The sequence below is a fragment of the Adiantum capillus-veneris genome, chromosome 21, assembly GCF_014529385.1.
Source record: "Adiantum capillus-veneris isolate H3 chromosome 21, ASM1452938v2, whole genome shotgun sequence".
Taxonomy (NCBI): Eukaryota; Viridiplantae; Streptophyta; class Polypodiopsida; order Polypodiales; family Pteridaceae; genus Adiantum; species Adiantum capillus-veneris.
In genome coordinates, this window is record NC_140951.1 from 43,417,711 (window position 1) to 43,444,075 (window position 26,365).

Sequence of the window (26,365 nt, forward strand, 5' to 3'; positions counted from 1 at the left end):
CTCCTACACCACCCTCACAAGTTGTATAGGAAGAAGAGCCCTGCTCTTTGGTCAGAAATTGTCGGTACCATGTGGCCGACAGCTTGGGATGAAGTCGCTGATCTCTCTCATAGTCAACATAGTGAAGGCCAAATCGACATATGAGGCCCGTAGACCATTCGAAATTGTCAAGAAGCGACCAAACAAAGTATCCCTCATTGCTACAAAAGATTGGATGGGACATATCAACACAGATATATAATCTTTTAATAAATTCACAAATTTTTACACAGTGCGAGTTATCCAGGAGAGGATGTAACCAGCAGCTCTACATGCTAAAGGCAGTTTTGCATGCACGAGTGCTACCCCCCGCTATGCTATCGTTAGGTCTACCCCCACCTTCCCTTTACCTTCTGCCAATTTCCCTATATACTACACCATTCCCACTGACACTGTCACTGACCGATAGTTCGTGTATAGCTAGGCATAAATATATCCTCTCACACACCCAAATGCACATTCTATGCACATCCTGCACGGATGAGCACGCCCCCCCGCCCCCCCCCCCCCCCCACCACCACACACACACACCCACACCTACACCTACACACACACACACACACACACCCACACACACACACACACACACACACACACACAACAGAAGAGCATGTCCAGGGACCTCTAAATGCTAATGAGAGACAGATAATTGTACATACTTTATTGCATCCAGTAAGTGCTTGAGAATTCCATGGACATAATTGACTCTCCTCTCATCATTCAGAGCTTTCTTCAAACTAGAATTCAGCTCACTATCCATGCAACCTGAACCAACATCTCCTCAGCAAAAGCGCATTGTTTTCAGAACCAGCATTCCACCACACAGCAAATGGCCAAAAGGGCAGTTACCATTCTCAGTTATAATTACAGGATGCGCTTGAAATTCCTTCTTGCTATATCTGGTCTCCATCCATCCAAGAAGTTTCAGTAAACCCCACGGGCAGTCGCAAATCCACCCAATACCAGGTGGGCCCTGCACCAATGCAAAACAGCACAATAAGCCCCTTTCTAAGGTTACTCCCTCAAAACTTTATATAGCTTATACCAACCATCGCTTCTCCAATCAGCTCTCCATCTTGCCCAACATCTAACAAACAAAATGCAAACAACCAGCTTATAACATACTATAATATGGATGGTTTGGTTTCTTGTCAAATATAAGCCAAAGTCACCACTGGAAACAACCATACGTTCAAATGCAGTCTGTCGATCTGTTGAGTACCACCTCAGATCTGGATTTGCTTCTTCCTGTGTCTTTCGTGCATAATTTGATGTGTAATAGTTGAGGCCAACAAAGTCTACACTCCCTTTGAGCTCCTTGGACTCTTCTTCCGTGAAATAAGGCAATCGAATTCCAGCAGAAGTCCTCATTGACGCAGGATAATTCCCCAAAAGTATGGGATCCAAGATCCTATCAACGAGACAAACAGAACCCTAAAGTCACTCACTCGCTCTCTCTCTCTCTCTCTCTCTCTCTCTCTCTCTCTCTCTCTCTCTCTCTCTCTCTCTCTCAGGGAAAGACGGCCTTCTACAGAGATGGTCGGGTGGTGATTGTAGAGCGGCGCTCCACATGACGGTGCGAGACCTATAGGACCACACTCAAAGTTGCCACTTGGAATTGTAATGGATCTATGCGCCTTGATGTGGGTGCTTTTGAAGATAGTTTTATGGGAAGAGACATCGTCTTCTACTCTGAGACACATCAGGCCCCTGGGCAATCTATGCCTCACATTATTGGATATAGATGGGAGACAGCCTGTAGACAAGAGACACGATCAGAGCATAGAAGGCGGGGCTCAGGAGGAGTGGCAGTGTTATTCAGGGAGGAGTTGCAACCATTGATACATATAGCTCGCAGGGATGAGCAAGCTAGGTACATGTGGGTGCGATTGAGAGCAGAGACAGGCAGATATCTTTACATTGCTATTTGCTACTTTTCCCCGAACACGTCAGTTTATGCACCACCCAGAGGACAGTCCCCCTTCTCTATTTTGGATGATGACATTTGGGAGTTCTCTAGAGATGGTGACATCATCATTCGAGGGGACTTCAATGCTAGGACTGCCGATCATCAGACAGTATTTTATGATACTTCAGAGGAGATGCTGAGAGAGCTAGATGTTGCAGAGACGGGCCTATCCAGACTATCACAGGATGGGGAACACATTGAGTATAGACGACACTTGATAGACATGGGGACTGCACACGGATTGGCCATCTTGAATGGCCTACAGAGATTTCCCGCTGCGGGGGGTTTTACATGCTTTCCACACAGACATGGAGCCAACACAGTGGATTATATCATGGCACAGCCGAACCTCATCTCTCATATCCAGGATCTCACGGTTGGACCCAGACCTGTGGGTGTGGCAGTAGATCATGCTCTTGTGTCGTTTACCATCTCTTTTCAGTTTAGTATAGCACACAGGCCACGGGCAGTAGCCCCTACTCGCTACACCTTCACGCGGGAGACGGACTCTGTATACATAGATGGGATCTACAGACGCCTGTGCACAGAGGAGCCAGGGCGACCTCTAGAGGAGCTTACTACTATACTGACACAGACACTACATGGTGCAGCAGCAGAGGCATACCCACATACCCAGCCTGAGCAGAGACGCCGTTCGGGGAGCATGCCCCAGAACAGCTGGTATGATGAGGAATGCCGGGACACCATAGTAACAGGGAATGGCCGTTTTTAGGTCTCCGTTCCCCGTTCCCATTCTAAGTTCCCGTTCCGAATCCCCATTCCGTGTTTCAAACGTGAGTAGTCGTAACAGGGAATGGCATTTTGTGGCAGTTGCCGTTCCGCGTTCCTGTTCTGGTTTCCCGTTCCTGGTAACCATGCGGGACACTAGAGCCAGACTTTAGAGGGAGGAACTTTTGGGGGACATCACTCACAGACAGTCACAGATTGACTTCCGACGCCTAGTGAGACGGAAGAAGAGGGCATTTTTGGCTCGCCTAGAGCAGGATCTATACCAGCTATTCTTGAGTCAGGACTCGCGTGAGGCATGGCGGCTCTTTCATGAGCACTCCCCCCCCCCTGCCATTACTTCCACAGAGGCCTGGGGCCAATACGCATCATCTCTATACACAGTTCCTGAGCAGCCCTCCCTTCCCGACCCCCCCGATCCATGCCCACACACATGCGCTTTTTTCACCGCTAAGATGGTGAGGAAGGCCATTGACAGGATGAGGACTGGGAGAGCTTATGATCATGATGGCTTAGTGGCTGAGCATTTCACGCATGCCAGAGATCTACTAGCACAGCTTCTAGCAGTTATGTTTAACCGTGCCATGTGTGAGGGCTTGCCTGATACTTGGAGCCTATCTACTATTGTACCTATCTTCAAGTCGGGAGACCCTATGGAGCCTGGGAATTATCGCACTATCATGATTGGACACACATTGGCACGGTTGTACGCATCTATTCTTGAGCAGCAATTGAGTAGATGGGCAGAGAGGGAGGGGATACGCGCAACCGGGCAGGCAGGGTTCAGGAGGGGTTTTTCTACTCTTGACCATATCTTGACACTCAGAGCCATCATTGAGGAGGGCAGATCACATGGGAGAAGGATCTATTGTAGCTTTGTGGATTTCCGCAAAGCATTTGACACAGTACCCGGAGCTAGATTGATGCGCAAATTACAGCAGATGGGAGTACCCACAGAGCTCATTTGGGGGGTCATGGCATTATACAGGTCAGTAGTGGGGCATGTACGCACCTGGTATGTATGTGGATGAGGTTTCTGACTACATTGAGAGAGATGGTGATAGAGGTGCACAACTGGCAGGGACATGGATTCCACTATTGTTATATGCTGATGATATTGTGTTGATCTCCGACTCTCCGGAGGGGATGCAACGTCACTTGGATGCGTTGCATAGGTTTGCCCAGGAAAGTGGTTTGTCCGTCAACCTTGGTAAAACCAAGGTCATGGTATTTAATACCACCCCACAGTGGATCAGGAGGTCAGCGCCCGCATTCACATACAGCCAGGAGACAGTGGAGTATACAGATGCTTATACTTACCTTGGAGTGGTTTTTAGTGGGCCAGCATTTTCACTGAGGAGGGCAGCAAAGACTAGATTGACCAGAGCCCAGGTAGCACTGGGTAGATTGGAAAGGATGTGTTCACAGGTTCAGTTTCAGGAGCCTCGGACGAAGCTCTGGCTCTTTGACACTTTGGTGGCTTCTGCATTGCTTTATGGAGCTGAGATTTGGGGACCTTCATTGGATCATCACGGGAGGACAGGCCGCACTGATGGATGGGGGGACATGGAGAAGCCTCTGGTCTCTATGATCTCGCGGCTCATTAGAGCCAAGGCTTCAGTACCACGTGCCATTGTCCGAGCAGAGCTAGCTGCCCCCCCACTAGTGGTTGAGGCGCTCACCAGATCTGTCTCCTTCATACACCGCGTGTGGGAACTTCCCAGAGACAGATATGCCCGCCTTGCACTTGAGTCCTCTCGACAGTTAGCCATGCAGGGAGATACAGCATGCTGGTATGGGGAGATGACATCATGGTTTCAGGCACATGGGTTCAGCATAGACAGATTGCCTCCTTTCCAGTACTCACTGGATGCACCCTCTCTGACTCTTACACAGTCCGAGATCACCAGGCTCATCCGCCAGGACCTGACTCAGCTAGACACGAGGAGGACATGGATACAGCCAGCACAAGAGTTGGGCACGAAGATGGCTTTCTACAGAGAGCATCTTCTCCAGCTTACGGAGGACGGTTTTGTGACGAGGCCAGGTACATGGACACCCACTTGTCTCATGGGGTACGATGTGCTATTGGCCAGATACGCACATCTTCACACCAGCTGCGGATCGAGACTGGGAGATACAGCGAAGTACCAGCAGAGGCCAAGACATGCCCCCTATGTGACATAGAGCCTAAGACAGAGTTGCACTACACATGCCACTGCCCCGTCTACTACGAGATACGAGGCCGCTTCCACTGCTTGTTCAGAGAGGGCTTTGGACCACTCTGCAGAGTCATGCGGTACGAGGATTAGAGATGCTTGGGTTTGTTTTTGCTCGAGCTACGCAGACACAGAGAGAGCCTGATGAGAGGAGAGGCTAGCCAGCATTAGAGAAAGATCACAGACTTCTTTAGAGCAGACACTGGACACCCGGAGGAGTTACTACCACAGTAGAGCTCGCCGCCTCATGCCAGAGGCACATTGATCGATCGGGCGACCGAGCTGGGGAGATCCAGACGCCCGCGACTACGGAGGACTACACAGCACCGACGGAGGCTGCATCAGAGGATTCGGATCACTTTGGCCCGACATGCTCGACGCCCGGTCAAACTACTGACCATGGAGGAGATTGATGAGATCCGCCAGCGACCGATGCTGGATCTCTTGTGATTTTAGCTATCCCAGCTAGCTGATTAGTTCACACCTTGGAGTTTAGGATTCCATAGTAGTCATTTTGTCATATTGCCATTGTCATTTTCATTTCATTTTGTTACTTTTGTTACTCGGACTTTGTATCAGATCCACCACATTGTAACTTTTAGGTCTCATAGGTCACTTTGGCCTTTTGAAGACATTAATATAACATTTCATTTCTCTCTCTCTCTCTCTCTCTCTCTCTCTCTCTCTCTCTCTCTCTCTCTCTCTCTCTCTCTCTCTCTCTCTCTCTCTCTCTCTCTCTCTCTCTCTCTCTCTCTCTCTCTCTCTCTTGTACAACCCAGACATCAGGAGGCAGGTCACACACCCGCTATACATTTACACCAGAGACTGATTTCGTTTATACAAAGGAGATTTGGGACCGCCTATTGGAAGGTACAGCTGGCACAAATGGTACAAGCCTCTCAATGGAGGAGTGCACCACTCTACTGACTGAGACACTGCATGGGGCTGCATCAGTGGCATACCCACACACTCAGCCGGCGGGCAAGAGACGACATTCTGGGAGCATGCCCCAGAATAGTTGGTAAGATGAGGAGTGCAGAGAGATGAGAGCCCAGCTTCAGAGGGATCTTCTTTTAGGAGTCATCACTTACAGACAGTCTCGGATTGCTTTCCGACGCCTTGTGCGACGGAAGAAGCGAGCTTACCTAGCTCAGATGGAGCGAGACTTATATCAGATGTTCTTGAGTAGGGTCCATGAGCACTCCCCTCCCCCAGTGATTATTTCACCTGATGTGTGGGGCCAATATGCGACATCATAATATACGGTTCCTGGACAGGAACCCCTTCCAGACCCTACCAAGCCTTGCCCAGCTACGAGCACTTTCTTTACACCTGAGATGGTACAAAGGGCCATCAACAGGATGAGGACCGGGAAGGCATATGATCATGACGGTCTAGTAGCGGAGCACTTTATACATGCCAGGGATATGCTGATGGAGGTTCTCGCAGTGTTGTTCAATCGTGCCATGTGTGAGGGATTACCTGAGACTTGGAGGTTGTCTAATATTGTGCCCATCTGCAAGGCTGGTGACCCTACAAAGCCTGGGAACTACCGCACTATTATGGTTGGACACACATTGGCACGGTTGTATGCATGATGCATCTATTCTGGAGCAACACTTGAGTAATTGGGCAGAGGGCGAGGGTGAACGAGCGAAGGGTCAGGGCGGCTTCAGGAGGGGTTTCTCCACTCTTGATCATATTCTGACACTCAGGGCCATCATTGAGGAGGGCAGACCACATGGGAGACGGATCTATTGTAGCTTTGTGGATTTTCGCAAAGCATTTGACATGGTACCAAGAGCTCGATTGATGCGCAGACTGCAGGAGATGGGGGTGCCCATAGAGGTGATTTGGGGGATTATGGCTTTGTACAGATCAGTGGTGGGACATGTACGCACTCCAGAAGGGGTATCTGATTTAGTTCACTCTACTATTAGAGTGAAACAGGGCTGCCCATTGTCTCCTACTCTATTTGGTATGTATGTTGATGAGGTGTCCGATTACATTGACAGAGAGGGTGACAAGGGTGCCCAGCTGGCAAGGACGTGGATCCCATTGTTGCTATATGCTGATGATATTGTGCTGATATCTGACTCACCAGAAGGTATGCAATGACATTTGGATGCACTACGCAGTTTTGCAGAGGATAGTGGATTGTGTGTAAATCTAGGTAAAACCAAGGTTATGGTGTTTAACACCACACCGCAATGGTCAGGAGATCAATACCTACTTTCAAATATGCTCAGGAGATTGTGGAGTATACAGATGCATACACTTACCTGGGGATAGTCTTTACTGGGCCGAGATTTTCGTTGAGAAGAGCAACAGAGACTAGACTAACCAGAGCTGGTGCGGCTATGGGAGGAATGGAGAGGATGTGTTCGCAGGTTCAGTTCCAAGAAACTAGGACAAAGTTATGGCTCTTTGATACTTTGGTTGCCTTTACTATGTTATATGGGGTGCAGATTTGGGGACCTTCTATAGGCCAAGATGGTTGGAGGCGTATGGAGAAGCCCCTGGTATCTATGATCTCTCGGCTGATTAGAGCCAAGGTTTCCGTACCGCATGATATCATTCGAGCGGAATTAGCTGCCCCCGATTGAGACGCTTACCAGATCAGTCTCCTTTGTACAGTCTGTGGGATACTACCAGAGACAGATATGCCAGGGTGGCTCTAAAGTCCTCCAGACAATTAGCTCTTAATGGGGATACATCATGCTGGTCTGCACAGATGGCATCATGGTTTCAGACACATGGTTTCACCATGGACAGGTTGCCTCCTTTTCAATACTCTCTACAGGCACCCTTGAGGTCTTTGACACAGGTAGAGATTAATAGACTCGTTCGTCAGGATCTGATCCAGCTGGACACGAGGAGGACATGGATAGAGCCGTTACACGAGTTGGGCACGAAGATGGCTTTCTATAGAGAGCATCTTCTCCACCTCACGGGGGATGGGTTTGTGATTCGACCTAGCTATATGGACACGCATCTTTTGCATGGTTTGCGGTGTGCCATTGGCCAGATACGCACGTCTTCACATCAGCTCGAGATTGAGACAGGCAGATTCAGAGGGACACTAGCAGATAGCAAGATATGCAGCTTATGCCATCTAGAGCCACAGACAGAAGTACATTACATATGTCATTGCACAGTGCACTATGAGATACGAGGCCGTTTTCATTGTCTATTCAAAGAAGGTTTTGGGCCTCTATCTAGGGTCATGAGTTATGAGGATCAAAGATGTCTTGGGCTATATCTACTTGAGTTACACAGGCATAGAGAAACTTTATTGAGGAGAGCTGAAGAGAGACATCCCCAGAGACAGATCACAGATTTCTTTACACTAGATATTGTACACCCAGAAAAACAGACACAGGAGCAGCCAACGGTGGAGAGGTCTACCCGCACTACTGGCATTCTCATAGACCGAGCATTGGAGCTAGGGAGATCTAGACGACCCCGATGGAGAAGAGGAGCTACACAGTTTCGAAGGAGGCTATAGCAAAGGATTCAAGCCATACTCTTTCGTCGTCCAGAGTGCAGATGAAGATGGATCTCTACTCCCCTCCCATATTGTCTTCACATTGTACTGCTTAGTTTAGGATCCCGCAGTATTTATATTTTGTTATCCTAGTTTAACTTATTTTGTTAATCTGACTTTGTATCAGATACACCGCATTGTAACTTTTTGGTCTCATAGGTCACTTTGGCCTTTTGAAGACGTTAATATAACATTTCATTTCATTTCATTTCTCTCTCTCTCTCTCTCTCTCTCTCTCTCTCTCTCTCTCTCTCTCTCTCTCTCTCTCTCTCTCTCTCTCTCTCTCCCCCCCCCCGCCCCACCCCACCCCCAACACACCCACCCACCAAAAGTGGAGCTTGTAACCCTTTGCATTACATAAAATCGACCAAATCGCCATATCAAGAAATATTGGAAAAACCCTGAAAGATGATGTCACAAGTTAGTGACGTGGCACACACAAGGGACAAGGGGTTAGAGTTTTTTAAAAACCTAACCATACCAACTTAAAAAGTGTGGCCGAGGGGCCTAAAACCCTAAACTGCGAATCCCTTGCTGACAGGGACATCCTTATGGACAAGTGTACAATTTACGGAAACCTATTGACGTGGCATATTGTAAGGACCCGCAACAGCAGCAGAACTTGTGCAAGATTTTGGATGAAGAGCTTTCTCGATACAGAGCTTTCATAGTAGAGGCTAGGAGCCTTTGAATATGTAGTAAGGGCTCTCTCTCTTGCATTCCAGTTCCAGGAAAAGCACAGCAAAGGCCCAGCTATTGTACCTTTGCGAAGTAATAAAGAAAGACGCCAAACTTTGGGGCCAATGCGTATGGAAGCGGAACTCCGCCGCTTTGTGTCGACTCTCCTCTTCTCTCTCTCTATTTCAAGTTCTATTGTTGCAATTTCTCACACCTGTTGCTATTGATTTCTCGCTTGGAGTGACCAAGCCTGTTACAATGGTATCACAGCTCAAACGATTCCTACCTCTAGCAGTGATTCTAACAGAGAAGAAAGTGCTCCACCGACAACCCAACTTTGGGAAGATGGAGAGCACTTTAATCTTAGCGAGGGAACCGAGGGCACTAACAGAGATTCCAACAGGAGCAAGCCTCCTTTCGAGGAATCAGGGGAAGAGCAGGGCAATTTTCCAACAGATGACCCTGACAGAATGGAGTATTGTCGTCAATTGCAAATGACACATGTGCCAAACGAATGATCAAGTACTCTAAGGACCCCAATATACGTAAAGTATCTAAAGAATCACCTGCTTGACAAGGTTCATTCTCGATGGTGAGACGACGTCCACTCACCACTCAAGTTGGCCATGAAGACACAAGCAAAGCCGGGTGCAAAAAAGTAGAAACTATACTCACAAGAATTGTTTGACGACGCTCTTGAACAGAAAGTCAATCAATTGATGAAGAGAAAAAAGCACTGCCGCAAGAAGAGTTTTAAAAACTTAATCATACTAGCTTAAAAAGTGTGGCCGAGGGGCCTAAAACCCTAAACTGCGAATCCCTTGCTAACGTGGACGTCCGTAGCAGACAGCAACGCAATTCATGTGTCGCAGGGCTACAGTGTCGCGGGCAGGACAGACAGTTAGTTGCAGTTGGGCTGAGTCCACACTGGACGGACTTTTGCCTGGGCTGTGACACGTGGCTAGCATACCGGTGGTGGTCTAGCGGACGCGGGGCCAGACCACCATGACCACAGTTTTGAGCGAGTCTTAGCTGGATTAGATATTTGTGAGCCGTTGGTGGCTCTTTATGGTTGTATATTTCCATAGCTGTTTGGGGTTTATCGATATCATCCACTTTGTATGGTCTAGCGTCTAGTCTCGAGTCCTGAGTCTAGAGTTCTGCAAGACACTGGCACTCTCACTGCACATTGGAGCCTCGACACTCCCATTGTACCTTGGGTCTTAAGCTTGGAGCTGTGTGTGCTGCTAGCCAGAGTTGTATAGTTCTTTCAGCTTGTCGAGTTCCATTGAGTTGAGTCTGCAGTTGTGTTTTGAGTCGTGTCGTGTCTTGAGTCATATTCCACTTCTGTGTTTGAGTCATGTTCCTGTGTGACGTTTCTTTTGTTCGAGTGAGGTTTCATGCATACTGCGCTGAGGAGCACCCACTCTAGAGAGCGCAACACCTTTTCCTTGCTACAGGCGCTCTCATTTTTGGCATGTCCGGTGGGACCTCAACTGAAATCTCACTCCGTGGGAAGTCCAGTCAAGGAGCTATTGGGTTTCACCTCTCTGTTTTGATCTGTTGGTTTCGACTGGGTTGGGCTACTTCTACTTGGTCCAATCTAGTTTCACCTTATCCCGCTTAGTCTAGACCTACTGGTCTAGTCCAGTCACTCGCCTTGGTCTAGTGGCGTTTGGGCCAGTGTCCAGTAAGTTACACATCTTCGTGCCCAAGACTTGGGTGGGCTTCTGGTTACTGTATGACACATACAAGGCAATCAAAAGAGCCACAAAGCCCACTACTAAGTCCTCTAAAGTACTACCAGAGGAAGCGTCAACCCTTCATGCCAAGCAGAAGTCCACCAGCCCATTACCCTACCTTCCCCCTCAACCGGTTCTACACCTCCCCACTCACCCCCATCAATAAACTTCTCATCCTCTGTGTTACAGCAAGCTCCAGTGCAACAAGCTGTTGCACAGACAGCCATGGAGGAGCTCACAAGCGTTCTAGCTAAGGTGAATATTAAGTTTCCGACTTTCAAGGGTCTCTCCACAGAGGATGCCGACGACCATGCCCGGAGGTTCATGTCTCTCTGCGGAGGTCGTGGCCTCAACCGAGAAGATGCCTACTTAGTACTCTTCCCATCTACCTTGGATGGCTTAGCAGACAAGTGGTACAGTCAATTTACTGAAAACCACTTTACTACTTGGGCCACATTAATACAACGATTTTGTGAAGCTTTCAAACCAGGGGACTTCCAAGAAAAGGTTCTGAATGAGTTGGCCAACCTGATGCTTCAGCCCAAAGAGACTTTTGCAGAACTCATGACCAGAACAAAGTCTCTAGTCGCCAAGCTTCCTCAGCAATATGGTCAAGAAATAGGTAGAGAAGGCTCTTCCAAAGACTTCTCGGCAAAAAATTAGGGATAATCTCTGACCTGACGCCAACCTGGAGGAATTTGTTGTTGCTGCTACTAGGATAGAGGGGGCAAGGAAGCTGTTTACCGAGTCTTCTCAGGTCAAGACTGCCTCTGTACTCTTGGAAAGTCCATCTGACCCCTTGACTTCTTTACATAGGGAACTTGAAGCCCTAAAGTTACAGCGCGCTCTTCAGGAGGAGAAATCAATCTCTCTTAGACAGGAGAAGCCCCCACATCACGAGGCTTTGGATCAAATCAAGAGAGAGCTAGAAGAGATTAGATCTCAGCGGGAGACTAAGGCTATGGTATGGTGTAGCTCATGCCGCTCTCCATGACACCCTCCACAGGACTGCCCCCTTCTCGCTTATTGCCACTTCTACCAAAAGTCTAGACATGAAGACAAGTATTGCTACTATATCAAGGGATTGCGGCAAATACAACAAAGTCTCAGTCCTCTCTAAGAGGGGCTAGCACCGACATCCAATATGGTTTCCCTCTATGGCCATCCATATTACATGCCACCTTTGCTCAATACCCCTACTGTCCAAGGTATGTCAAGTACTTTTCCGTCTCAAAATTTTTATCATACTCATGCTCCCTCAGCCCCTCAGAGCTTCTACACCTCAACCTCCAACTCCATGCAGCAGGAGCAAAGACCACCTCATCCCCCGTTTCGTCCATCAAATTGGCCCATCTTATGCTACAAATGTGGAGAATATGGGCATTACCAAAGCAAATGTCCTTTATCTGAAGGGTCTCCTCCTTGTCATCATTGCCCGGAGTCTAAGGACCACTACAATAAGGATTGTCCCAAGCAAAGGGCATCCTCATCTTCAGGCTCAACTCAGAACCAACAAGAATGCACATTCCCGAAGCTCAATCTGATCGCAATGAACACCATCCCCTCGGAACAAACAAGAATTCACATTCCCGAAGCTCAATCTGATCGCAGTGAACACCATCCCTCAGCCTTCACCTGCTACGCATGCGGTTAGGCCACAACAAGTGGGTGAGCCTGCTGGCGTCCTCACTCGGCACAAAGAGCAGCTCTTGGTCTCAGCTTGCCAACAGGTCCATCTTGTCCATCTCCACTTCCACAACCTGGCCCACCTGACGAGCCCTCCTAGTGCTAAGAGAAGGCCAACCTCCATGCTATCTGACATTGATGGAGCAACCTTAGAAGCAGTGGCTGACTTGCAACACGTCAAAGTTCCAGAGGAAGCCCAAATCGAAGGAGCCAAGCCCACAGCAGAAGCCATCTTGAAGAACACCTTTCAGTATGCTCCGGCTCGATGCAAACCTCAAAATTAACACCCTATCAGTCATTCAGTCTATGTACCCGGGTGCAGGGCCTAGTGGTGGGCACCTCTTCGTACAGCCCTCAGAGTCTTACATGATTTCCTATCTAGCCGCTCCCCTCACCGATTACAAAAGTCCTCATCTCACTGTATCTATTCTTGGGCATAAATTCTCCGGCGTCATAGTCTATGGTGGATCTGGGATCAATCTGATGGCAAAGTTCACTATGTTGGCTTTAGGTCTGCAACCTACCCGCCTTGCTCCATTCAACGTCTTGCATGACCTGTACTGCTAGCAATGTCATATAGTGTGCCTCTTGGTGGCCCCAGGTCCGGGCATTTTACCAAGAGCCCAGTGACGCTAGTTCTCACCTATATGTCAATTTATGATTATTTCCAGCTTTTGTCTGTATTTTGAGGGTCGTGAGGTTTTTATGGGAGGTCGGGCAACCTGACAGACTTCCTATATTGGGGGGGCTGCCCACTCCTTGGTAATCAGTTTTCTGATCAGTATGGTTTGCCAGCATTTTGGGTCTCTCTCTCTCTCTCCTGCAAATTCCCTCTCTATCGTTTTTCCTCTTTCTAGCATTTTCTGCAAGATCGCCCTCCCTCTGTATTTTTCCATTTTTTCTCTCTTGTGCCCTCTCCTTGCCTTAGGCAATCCTCCTGATGTTGCATCCTTGCAAATCTAGGAGATCACTGTAACGGGGTTTCTCTCGGAGCTTCCACATTCGGGGGTTGCTGGTGTTCGCCATAAAAAATGTGCACTTGTTGCCGCTGTTTTCAGGCATATCCGTCCATGTTCTGCTGCCACTTCCGACAACACAAACCTGCCAAAAGCTCTATGTGCCTCTGGCGATGTAGCAAAATCATAGAGACCACTGCTAGCTACCAAAATGATAAAAGGTATATGTTGTAAAAACCTCCTGTGGTAGCTCACAGAAGCCAAGGGACTGAAAACCCCCTCTGGTGTGTCTCCAAAATCATCTGCATCCATTCCATCATCTCTAGATGTGGTACTCCCAAATAGGATGCAGATCTCCGGCACAACCAAACTGTAAGAGAGGAAGGAGGAACCGTATCTCTCTCTCTCTCTCTCTCTCTCTCTCTCTCTCTCTCTCTCTCTCTCTCTCTCTCTCTCTCTCTCTCTCAAATGTTGGGCTTGTACCCTTGTCAAAGGTGCAATAAAAAGGTGAATCAGATGATGATCAAGTCTGCAATTGCGAGCAAAGTTCCTCACGAACAAGGGCAGCCGCCAGATCTCGGATCCACCGCGACAGAAGTCCTACGAATCAGCCTCCAAACTAGGGAGCCCACCGCAAATCATGACGGAAGTGAGCACAACTAGAGGCTAGAGAGAGGGAAAGAGATCTCACAGGTAGAGAGAGAGCCAAAAACGCTGCTTGACTGCAAAAAGAGAAAACATTAGTGAGATAAACGCTAGAGAGAGAAATAAAATGAAATGTTATATTAACGTCTTCAAAAGGCCAAAGTGACCTATGAGACCAGAAAGTTACAATGCGGTGTATCTGATACAAAATCGGATTAACAAGATAAATTAAACTAGGATAACAAAATATAAATACTGTGGGATCCTAAACTAAGCAGTACAATGTGAAGACAATATGGGAGGGGAGTAGAGATCCATCTTCATCTGCACTCTGGACGACGAAAGAGTATGGCTTGAATCCTTTGTCGTAGCCTCCTTGGAAATTGTGTAGCTCCTCTTCTCCCTCGGGGTCGTCTAGATCTCCCTAGCTCCAATGCTCGGTCTATGAGAATGCCAGTAGTGCGGGTAGACCTCTCCACCACCGTTGGCTGCTCCTCTGTCTGTTCTTTTGGGTGTACAGTATCTAGTGTAAAGAAATCTGAGAGAGAGAGAGAGAGAGAGAGAGAGAGAGAGAGAGAGAGAGAGAGAGAGAGAGAGATCCCAAAACGCTAGCCAATTGCTATACATTGCAACTAATACAAAAAGGGGAAGGGGCATCAATAACCCTCGACCCATAATAGGGGGGTGCCCTGAAAAAAATGTCACGTCATCACCTGAGAGTAATCAAATGGAAAAAACTAACCCAAGGGACCAAATCTTCTCCCCAGACGGACACATCAAGGGGAACTGCACAAATAAGAGACTCTAAAAACAAGGGTCCTGCCTCATGCCAGCCTACCGAGTGGACACATACATGGCTTGTACTGCCGGAAAAGGTACATCTAACTCAAATACGGCCAGGTAGAACCACAAAACAACCCTAACTCCCTAAACTGCTTTTGGAGATTCAAACAAATTCCAAACAGGATCACCAAACAAGATCAACCAGAACTTAAACTTAAAAAGCAATCTTGACATCAGTCGAGCTCGAAAAGTCAACTGACTTTCCATCTAGAAACCTGCACCAAAAATTAGGGTTAGGTTTCTTCCATAGGGTCGTGGCCGAGCACAGCATGGTCCATCAGCTCTTGGACAAACAGTTTTTTTCGTTGGTGGCGATGGTAGTCCCAAGATATATCAGTCACATCGGACCTCCAAGGTCATCAGCTCGTGAAGAGACATCTACTAAGAGATGTCGAGAAATTTCAAGTTATAATCTGCTAGGGTTTCCATGGCAAGCATTTCAGGATACCCCACTCTGCTAGAAGTTGCACTCCGAAGGAAGATGTCAAAAACCATATAACTTCGGGCAAATATTTTCTTGAAAGCTTGCCAAGTACTTGGAGTATGCTGCTTGGTAGCTATAGACATCAACATCTGCATGGCACTGCTTCTGAGAAAAAAACAGTCACTTGAAACAAATCTGGATCCTTCTCTTGCAAGTGATTTTAATTGGCTTATGCCCTGTAAGACATGAGCGGTGAAGACGGGAGCGCGCCCGATGCGCGATGAAGTAAGAGTGGGAGTGGCTAATGAGTCCGGGTTGGAGGGCGAAGATACCTCACATAATAATTCCAATAGCTCTATCTGTTCTTTTGTAGGACCGGTATGCTTTCAGAAAAGCACACGCCTGAACCTCTGATACCACTGTCACAAGGCGGGCACCACGTGCCAATAGAAAAGAACAAACTGAACAGACTTTTAGCACTTCAATAACAGTTGAACTGAAAGAGAGAGACGACACGTGACACGGACTGACAGAATTCCACCCCAGAGAGTATTGGCCCCAAACCTTGGCGCCCCTTTCGGTATTTCTTTATATTGCATCATCAAAGTACAACCGGTACTCCAGACTCTGCACCTTCTCCAAGAAGCATGCCAGAGAATGAGCCCTAGCCTCATATTTAAAGGCCCTTGGCCTAAAAAGCAATTACAGTGAAAAGCCTTCAAAACTCAAAAGCATATGGTCCAAAAGCAAAGCCAAAAAGCTGCCAACGTAAATCACGAAAATCCGTATAGCCTGCCACGTCATCAACCAACGCAATTTTTGGGAATCTCCCTGCTTTCCTTAGGGTTAGGGTTAGGGTTTCTGTAGTTTTAGGGTTAGGGTTTCCAAAATTAGGGTTTCAACAGTTAGGGTTTCTGGCAAAAATTAGGGTTAGGGTTTCTGCACTCGAGCAGCCACGTCATCACTTTGTGACAGTTTAGGCCCCTCAGCCAAATCTGTAAGTTGGCTCCATTCTTTAGGCTTTGATACGTCAGCAATTTGTTACAGAAGCTGCTCCAGAGAAGGACCCTGTGGCTCGTCAAGATGCAAGGATTGTAGCCCTTGAGGCTCAGATTTAAGACTTCATCGAGGAGAACGCTCAACTCAAGCAACGCTTGTGCAAACTTGAGGAAACAAAAGAAGTGGAGAGCCAGGCTCTACTTGCGAAAGCATACGAGGTCGAAACCTCGCTCACCGGATCTGTCAAAGTAGCACAGAAAGAAGTCGAGGAGGCAACACATAAAAAGATTGACAACGAAATTCAAGCAGCACTACAAGAAAATCGGCTACAAGAATCCCTGGGCATCAAGGTCAGGATTGGGAGGCTCCAGTCACCATCATGGTGCACAGATGAGGATACTCTTGAAGAAGCAATCTCCAAGCTCAACGATATTCTCCAACCAGTAAAAATCAAGCCAAACACCGTCTCTTGGATCAATGACACGCATAGAAATGTACCACCCGAGCATTGTATCCTTATTTTCAAGGACAAGGAAGAGAAGTGGAAGTTACTACGCCAGTCTCATCTCCTCGAGGGAAAAACTTTGAATTTACGAAGAATTAACCCCGAATCAACTCAAGGCCAAAGCAAGTGAGCTGATGCATGAAGCCTGCAAACAAGGTAAATGGACAATCTAGCGAGGTGGTAAAGGCGTCATCCAAGAGTTTCAAACTCCCAAACCGGCTTCCCCTTCACCCAACCCCCCTTAGATTTTATCCTTTTTCTCTTCCATCACCCTCTCAATGGACCCTCACTCCCTAACTGATATGTACTTATTCTTCATCTGAAAGAAATCGTTGTAAAGTTTTTTCTTCGGTCCCATGGGTCATACCCGACCTCCGTGGACGATAATTCAATCTCTCTCTCTCTCTCTCTCTCTCTCTCTCTCTCTCTCTCTCTCTCTCTCTCTCTCTCTCTCTCTCTCTCTCTCTCTCTCTCTCTCTCTCTCTCGCGGTTGTTTAACCGTGTCATGTGTGATGGACTACCCGAGTCCTGGAGATTATCTACTATTGTACCTCTTTTCAAGGCAGGGGACCCCACGGTACCAGGGAACTACCGTACTATTATGATAGGGCACACATTGGCACGGTTGTATGCATCCATTCTTGAACAGCAACTGAGTAAATGGGCAGAAAATGAGGGCATACGAGCAGCAGGACAGGCTGGATTCAGGAGGGGTTTCTCCACTTTGGACCATATTCTTACACTCAGAGCCATTATTGAGGAGGGTCGGGCACATGGGAGACGGATGTATTGTTGCTTTGTGGACTTCCGCAAGGCATTTGACACAGTGCCGAGGGCCAGATTGATGCAAAGGCTACTGAAGTTGGGAGTACCCACATAGATCATATGGGGGATCATGGCTTTATATGGCTCAGTGACTGGCCAGGTACGCACTCCTGAGGGGATTTCTGACATTGTTCATTCCACTATTGGAGTGAAACAGGGGTGTCCTTTGTCCCCTACACTTTTTGGTATGTATGTAGATGAGGTCTCTGACTACATTGACAGAGAGGGTGACAGGCACTCAGCTGGCAGGGACATGGATCCCTTTATTATTATATGATGATGATATTGTGTTAATGTCAGAGTCGCCAGAGGGCATGCAAAGACATTAGGATGCATTGCACAACTTTGCAGAGGATAGTGGACTGTCTATGAACCTTGGTAAAACCAAGGTTATGGTGTTTAACACCACACCACAGTGGGTCAAGAGATCGGCACCTACACTCGTATATGGCCAGGACGCTGTGGAGTACGCAGATGAATATACATATCTGGGGGTGGTATTCACGGGACCGAGGTTTACCCTGAGGAGAGCAGCAGAGACTAGACTATCCAGAGCCTATGCGGCGTTAGGAGGGCTAGAGAGGATGTGTTCGCAGGTTCAGTTTCAAGAACCACGAACAAAACTATGGCTCTTTGATACTTTGGTTGCTTCAGCTATGCTTTATGGGGTCCAAGTTTGGGGACCATCTGTGAATCATGACAATTGGAGGAACATGGAGAGACCCTTGGTATTTATGATATCCCGGATGATTAGAGCCAAGGCCTCGGTACCACATGCGATTATTCGAGCGGAGGTAGCCGCCCCTCCTATAGAGATTGAGGCTCTTACCAGATCAGTGTCCTTTATGCACAGTCTATGGGATACACATAGAGGCAGATATACTAGACTGGCTCTTGAGTCCTCTAGACAGTTAACGATGCAAGGAGATGCATCATGTTGGTATGCACAGATGACCTCATGGTTTCAAAGGCATGGTCTCAGCATGGATAGATTGCCTCCCTTTTAGTATTCCCTGGATGCACCCTCCCTGCCAGTCACACGGACGGAGATCACTAGACTCATTCGTCAGGATCTTATACAGTTGGACACCAGGAGGACATGGGTAGAGCCAATACAGGAGTTGGGCACGAAGATGGCTTTCTACAAAGAGCACCTTCTCCAAATTTCAGGGGATGGGTTTGTGACTCGTCCGAACTACATGGACACTCATTTATCTCATGGTCTGTGATGTGCTATTGGTCAGATTCGCACATCCTCACACCAGCTGGAGATTGGGACGGGTAGATTCAGAGGGATACCACCAAGAGTCTAGGATATGTCAACTATGCGGTAGAGAGCTAGAGACAGAGCTACACTACATATGCCACTGCACTGTGTATTATGAGATACGAGGGCGCTTCCATTGCTTATTCAGGGAGGGTTTTGGACCCCTAGATAGAGTCATGAGGTATCAGGACCAGAGATGCCTTGGCTTATATCTACTTGAGCTACACCGACATAGAGACAGTCTGTTGGGGAGACATGGAGTACGACAGTCGCAGAGACAGATCACAGATTTCTTTGGATCGAGGGAGCCAAGAGACCAACCACCAGCACAGGGTTGTACCCGCATTCATACCAAAGGCACCCTCATTGACAGGGCGATTGAGCTCGGGAGATCGAGACGACCACGACCGAGACATAGGAGCACACTACATCGACGGAGACTCCAGCAGAGGATCAGAGGCATTCTAGCACGACACCCAGATTGTCATTGAGGGCCTATTCTACATTTTCACATCTCACATTTCACACTTCATTTCAGTTTTCATTTTTACTTTCAGTACTTTTTGTACTTGTACTTCAGACATTGTATTAGATTCACCACTTTGTATCTGATGGTCTCATAGGTCATTTTGGCCTTTTGAAGACGTTAATATATCATTTCATTTCATTTCATTTCTCATGCTCATGCACACAAAGTGTTGAAGGGTACGAACCAGGCTAAACTGAATTCCAAGCTCCTTTGTGCTGCTTGGTAGTCCTCTTTCTCCTGTGAATAGGGCTCATACCACATTGAAGAGACAACGATCCCTATACGACCCTTTTGTTCAAACTATAGGTCACCTCCAACAACAAGATATATCAATTGACACGCCGAGCTCTTCATCCAACTAGATTCCTACATGATGCTCAAAATAGAATTGTCCTTACTTGAAATTTCTCCCTGTAAATCTTACAACAGCTGTATGCGACAGAAGAGCCATATGGGCAACAAAGTAGGGTTCGGTGCTTGAATCACCAGTGTATACATTCTTCTTTGTGCCACTCAAGGCAGAGCAGCGACCAGGTGCATGAATGCCATAACCATACCCATTGACTGCAAACATAGCCACCTCATTGAATGTTACCCAGTTCTTGACTCTATCGCCAAAAAGCTTGAAGCATGTCTCCGCAAAGTACACAAAGTGGGTTCTGCAACAGTTTAAGCGAGTGAAAATATGATGCATGTCATTCAACTCTGTTTCCTTACTGTACAATGATGAAGAAAGATGGAGCGAAACTCTGCTTCTTAGCTTACATGATCCCCTTCGTGCGCCATCCCTTAAGTTGAGGGTCATTCTCCAAGTGAAGGGGCATATCCCAATGGTATAATGTTACATATGGCTCAATGCCTGCTTTGTCCACAATTAGAGAGATACCAACAGCAATGAGCAGACATATAAGGGCATTGGCAGTGTACCTCGGTAAATAAGCTCGTTGATAACACTGTTGTAGAAAGCGACGCCTGCCTGATTTATGGCTCCAGTGCCATCTACAAATTAGAGGATAGTGTGGATAATAATCAACTCCGCAAAGCAGGCCCATAGACTGACCACGATGTTTACATTTCGAGAAAAAGAATTCACCTGGACAAAGTCGTGACCAGGAAATAGACATTCTATATGCGTCTATGCTTAGATCCACCATGAGTTGGATGTCACTCTGAATAATGCTTAACTGTCAGCCATAGCCTCAATAGCAGCTTATAATACGTCAGCAATCCACACAGAAGAATCACCTTAAATCGATGATAATAGTCGCATGTGCCATCCCCTGTGCTTCCATCCAGAATGTTCCCTGCAATCTCTATACATACTTTATAAAAATCAAGTAAAAATTTAATCATAACTGAAAATTATTCTCAGCTTCCATCTGAAAGTCCCTAAATCTCTCTTGGACACCGGCTACTAAAAGAGACTCTCTGTGCAATTATACCCAGCCACTTATGGCATGGGCTCTCACTCAAGAATCCTAATCTACATCCCACCCACAGACAGTAGATATGTTTTCTTCAAAGTTCTGCATCCATGGATAGAAAAATTTAAAAACCCTCAGTTTCATGGTCCTTTGTGTTCATTCTAACTTTTTGAAGTATAACCAGACCTTTAAGGCATGAAGACCCATAACTCACCACCTATTGTCTCTACTTCGTTAGGATTTTGGAGTTGTGGAGTCCGTCAAGGTCGGGGGTCGGGGGCAGCCCCTCCCAGCCGTCCATCTTCTGGTCTTTCCTCATCGGAATCCAGCCCTCTACCGTTAGATGTTTGACAGATCAGGCCCGAAAAATATTAGCCCAAGCTCCGATGGCCACGCACTACATCAGCCTGAGGAATAGGCTGGTGTACTGAACCTGATGCAAATGTACCCCTACAGGGTTGTTAGCGGCCTCGTGGCACCTCGTGATTGGCCGCCCTCCCGACGCCCAGGAATGGTCCTCTGGTGACCGTTCCCTGCAATACCTACTCCCCCATGGCTCCCACCCTCCACCAGTCACCAAGGGGTCACAGGCATTACAGGGAATAGTTACAAGGGAACCATTCCCTACAGGCAGTCGGGGGGCAGCAGATCTGCGCCCTCCATTCCACCTGCATTATTCAGCGGAATGTTAAGGTTGGCCGTTCGATTGCTGCCAGCTCAGCAGCCGTCATAAAAATGAGACCCACAGGATCGACGGCGACAACGTACTCAATCATCATCGCTGCCTCGACAACCAGAATGTGCTCAGAGCCTTACGACTCAGCATGCGGAATTGGCTGCAGCTTGGGACAGCCGCTGAGCTATGGACAACTCAGCACGCAGAATCAGCATCTAGCAGGTGATAGTGCAGTACAAGGACCAGCATGTGACAGTGCAGTACGTCAGAATCTGTACTTCTACTGCTGCCTGAGGTTGATGGTGCAGTGAACACGTTTTGCCCCCCACCCCGACACTTGACGATCAGGAATGGTCCTAAAGCGACCATTCGCCCATAATATGTGCTCCCACCAAGGCTCCCGGCCTTCGCCGATTGCCATGTGGTCGCACATATTACAGGGAATGGTCACTTCAAGACCATTCCCCCGTAATATGTGCTCCCACCATGGCTCTCGTCCGCCGGTCCCCATGTGGTCGCACATCTTACGGGAAATGGTCATTTCAGGACCATTCCCTATCCCATCAAAATGATTGTGCCAGCTCTAGATAAATTTCGGCTCGTTTGGTTGCATGTAGGTTATCATGACCTACGTAGTTGGTCGAGGCACTTTTTGGGGGCGCAGCACACAGCTTCAAAATACATATTGCACACGCTCCCCCCTGGCATGTACACGCACCCAACTCAGTGGTATGACTAGCGCCTCTTTCTGTGAGGTCGAGAGCTCGAGCAGAGCGTGTGCAGCTCGTGTGTTGACTTTTTAGTCAAAACCTCCCAGCCGGTTGCACTCAACAGGTAACCGCCAAAGCTACCTTCGCCACGAGGGCCACCGGAGCCCGTTTTACCATGGACCAAATGAGAATCTGTTGACCAAACTCCCAACTTACCATGTCGCAGTGCATGTGATCAGCTAATGTTGAAAGCAAACAGCTGCACTGGTAGCATGTAACCCATGGGAATGAGGTCATCCACATAAACGTGATAATATGATTTCTTCTTTCCTGTAGTAAAGCCGCACATTTGCTAAGCCATCGCTGCTTATGTTTATAATTCCCCATTCAGGCAAGAAAGATAGAAGAGAGAAAACTTGCCTGGCACATGGGAGAAAGAGTCCCAAGTACTCATGCTTTTTCCATCTGTCAATACTGCCCCCTCAATCTGTCAAAGAGAGGGGCATGACATCATTAGTTATTGCAAATGCAGAGCTCTCTCTCTCTCTCTCTCTCTCTCTCTCTCTCTCTCTCTCTCTCTCTCTCTCTCTCTCTCTCTCTCTCTCTCTCACACACACACACACACACACAAAAACAAAATGCAGCACCTGGTAAGCGGAAGTCGCCACTCCAAACACAAAGTTGGGAGGGAAATCACGGCGATGGAGCTTAGAAAGCCGAGGCTGCTGGGAAGTGCCAGAGCAACAAGAGCTCTTCAGCAAATGTTTTACGCAGGAAGGCGCCATGGTTAGGCGAGAAGTGGGCGTGGGGGGTACTTGCATCAACAAGAGCAATGCATCATGCGTTAAAAAAAGGAGGGTGGTGCTTCCTTTTTCATGCTTCGAAAAAATAAAGGCTTCGAAAAAAAAAAAGGTGAGCCTATAACATTTCTCGATGCTATGGAAACAAGTGATAAAATCACAAGGCCTGCGCTTCCAAGTAGATATAATAGAAAGAAAAAGTGTATTTAATAATAAAAGACCATGTCGTCATAATTTCTTCAAATTATCTAAGATACAAACACTATATTTAAACTTCTATAAATAAGAAGCATTATTATTAAACTAGACAGGATAATCACCAAGTTCATACTTATATCCATGTTTATGACAGAGCATGTCTCTTTTCATGATTTTTGAAGTACTTAGTTAATCCATTAACTACCTTCTAAGCTTGAGATATTTATATTTAAATATACAATCTTAATTTATATATATCCATGTTGCACCGTGTCTACTCTCTCTCTCTCTCTCTCTCTCTCTCTCTCTCTCTCTCTCTCTCACTCTCACTCTCTCTCTCTCTCACACACACACACACACACAAACATGTTCTCTCTCTCACTGATCAACCGAGCGATTGAACTGGGGGAATTCAGGCGCCCACGACTGCGAAAGACTACACAGCATCGACGAAGGCTATGACAAAAGATTCGGAGCACGCTGGCCAGGCATGCACGATGCCCGGTCAGACTACTAACCATGGAGGAAATTGATGAGATTCGCCAACGACCGATGCTAGATCTTTTGTGATTCAATTATCCCAACAAGCCGCCCATTTTGGCTTAGTTTTTTTGCTTAGATCACATTGACCAATCCAAGATCCCATAGAATATATCTTTGTTTTGTTTTGTACTGTTGTTAGGTTACTTTGTTACTCTGACTTTGTATCAGATCCACCACCTTGTAACTTTCTGGTCTCATAGGTCATTATGGCCTTTTGAAGACGTTAATATAACATTTCATTTCATTTCATTTCTCTCTCTCCATCCAATTCATCAATAAGCAACTTCCCCATTGATAGGAGTCAATAGAAGCCATTCTTTGTGCTGAATTTGTGTGCAAATAGCTTCTCTCTCTCTCTCTCTCTCTCTCTCTCTCTCTCTCTCTCTCTCTCTCTCTCTCTCTCTCTCTCTCTCTCTCTCTCACACACACACACACACACACACACACACACACACACACATGAAGGCTATCAATCACACTATCTCTTCCATAGCCCCCTCTCTCATCCGTCTTGTTCCTAGTTTGGCCTGGAAATGGACATTGTCCTCTGCCACCCGCTCACCTATGTCCTCTGCAGATATCGAGCACTCCGATTTCTTGGCGATCGACGACCTCTTGGATTTTTCAAATGAGGACATAGGTGGCTCCATTGAGCCCTGCCTTAGAAATGCCACCTCCTGTGAGCCACTTCTCTTATTTGTCGTTGATAGAAAGCTGTCGCAACCGTGCGGTTTCAACTTCGACTCGCTCTATGTGCCTGTATACTCCTTTCTCTAACAAATTTTTTCTGACAATCACCATTTAATTTGCAGTAATTACAAAAGCTGAAAAGAAGGTTTTCTTAATAAAAATTTAATGGAAATTCTGGCAATGATTTTTAAGCTTATGGTTTGATTGTCCTTGGAAATTCAATTTGTAATATTTGGGCAATACTAACTTGGTTGTCTCCTATTGGTTTTTGTCCAGTGTGATGATGTGGCAGAGCTTGAATTCTCCACATCCAATTTTGTAGAGGAGTCCTTCTCCTCTGGTGATGCTCCTGCCTGCCTTGGCTGGGGCACTCATGGCAGCTTAGGTGGTGATGACAAGGGCGAACACCGCCGCCGGAGCAGCAACAAGTCTTTTTGAACCACAAGCCCTGTTTGTGTGCTAGAAAGCAACACTTTTTCAAGAGGAAAGCATTGTGCATCCTTCAGCTTCAGCCCTGACATGTCCCATGTTCTTGGGCGTGGGCGTAGCAAACGCTGCCGCACTGTTGTTTGATTCTGGAATACATCTGAGTCCAATATGTACAACACATACTACGACTTCAATGATGACGGCGATGTGGAAGATGAAGACTTAGTTCGCATACATAGCAATCAGAGAATGAAGAATTCTGCCATGAAAGTGAAAAACTCCTCCTTCAGTAAGGGAAAGAGTCCTTCTACCAAACACTTCAACCCCAAGCCTAAGAAAACCGAGGTGGAGCATGCTACCCCAGGAAGGAAGCATCTTCACAGAAGACGCCACAATGGAGGGCAGGACCGATGGGGCCAAAGACGCTATGCAATGCGTGAATGCATATGGAGTGCGGTACAAGTCGGGAAGGCTTTGCGAAGAATATAGGCCAGCTGCAGGTCCTGCATTTGTAGAGAGTGTGCGCTCAAATTCACATAGGAAAGTGCTGGAAAAGAGAAGGCAAAGAGGTGATAGCATTGGGCATGAGAGCCGAAAGCATAACGAGCATACACGTAGGCTTCGGTGGGGAGGTAGTGGTGTGTGACCATGCCACGTTGAAGGTGGACGTCAATACAAATGCGTTGTCTCCACTGGAGGAGACAAAGGTAGGTGGGAGTGAATAGAGAGGAGAAGTGGATAGACATGGTTAGCATCAGAGTTTAGAGAGTTTGATTAGTAGAGTAGAGAATAGTGGCACAGCTAACATCAACATGAAGATATGTCCTACATTGCTTTGAAGGGAGCTTGTGATCATATTCCATCCCTTTGGCAAGCCTCAACACTTAAGTCTGCAGATGTTCCCACAGCCCTCGTCACACTCACACCACCTCCTCAAGGCTCCCCCTTTCCGTGTCCATTGCCCTCGATGCCTACCTTGGCCTCGTCAATATACTCGCTCACCTTGTCCATCTCGAGCAACATACAACCACATATACTCCCCCTATGTCTCCACCTTCCCCTCTCTATCCTCATTCTTCTCACACACACACTACCACTGTTCCTGTCTCCGCCTGCCGTTTTCTGTCGGGCACTGCAGCGTGCACACACACTTCAAGTTCTTTGATTCCAAGCGATTTATCCAATTGGATAAATCACTTGAGCAACGGTTGAGGTCGACCCCAATGGGGTATTCGCTGTGAGCCAAGTCAATGCGAGTGGTTGCTTCTACAGCTC

General features: G+C 47.3%; 2 pseudogenes across 1 annotated transcript; one reads left to right on the plus strand and one right to left on the minus strand.

Annotated features, from left to right (window-relative positions):
* Window positions 1-575: 575 nt before the first annotated feature.
* Window positions 576-21,445, minus strand: LOC147430862 (beta-glucosidase 25-like; annotated as a pseudogene). Its single transcript, XR_015185651.1, has 10 exons — window positions 20,866-21,445; window positions 20,714-20,789; window positions 20,548-20,619; window positions 20,386-20,479; window positions 20,019-20,279; window positions 19,805-19,920; window positions 1,230-1,450; window positions 1,089-1,126; window positions 889-1,012; window positions 576-804 (listed from the first exon to the last, which is right to left on the minus strand). The product of XR_015185651.1 is annotated as a beta-glucosidase 25-like (transcript).
* A 3,090-nt stretch (window positions 21,446-24,535) lies between these two features.
* On the plus strand, window positions 24,536-25,815 carry LOC147430863 (GATA transcription factor 9-like; annotated as a pseudogene).
* The last annotated feature ends 550 nt before the right edge of the window (window positions 25,816-26,365 follow it).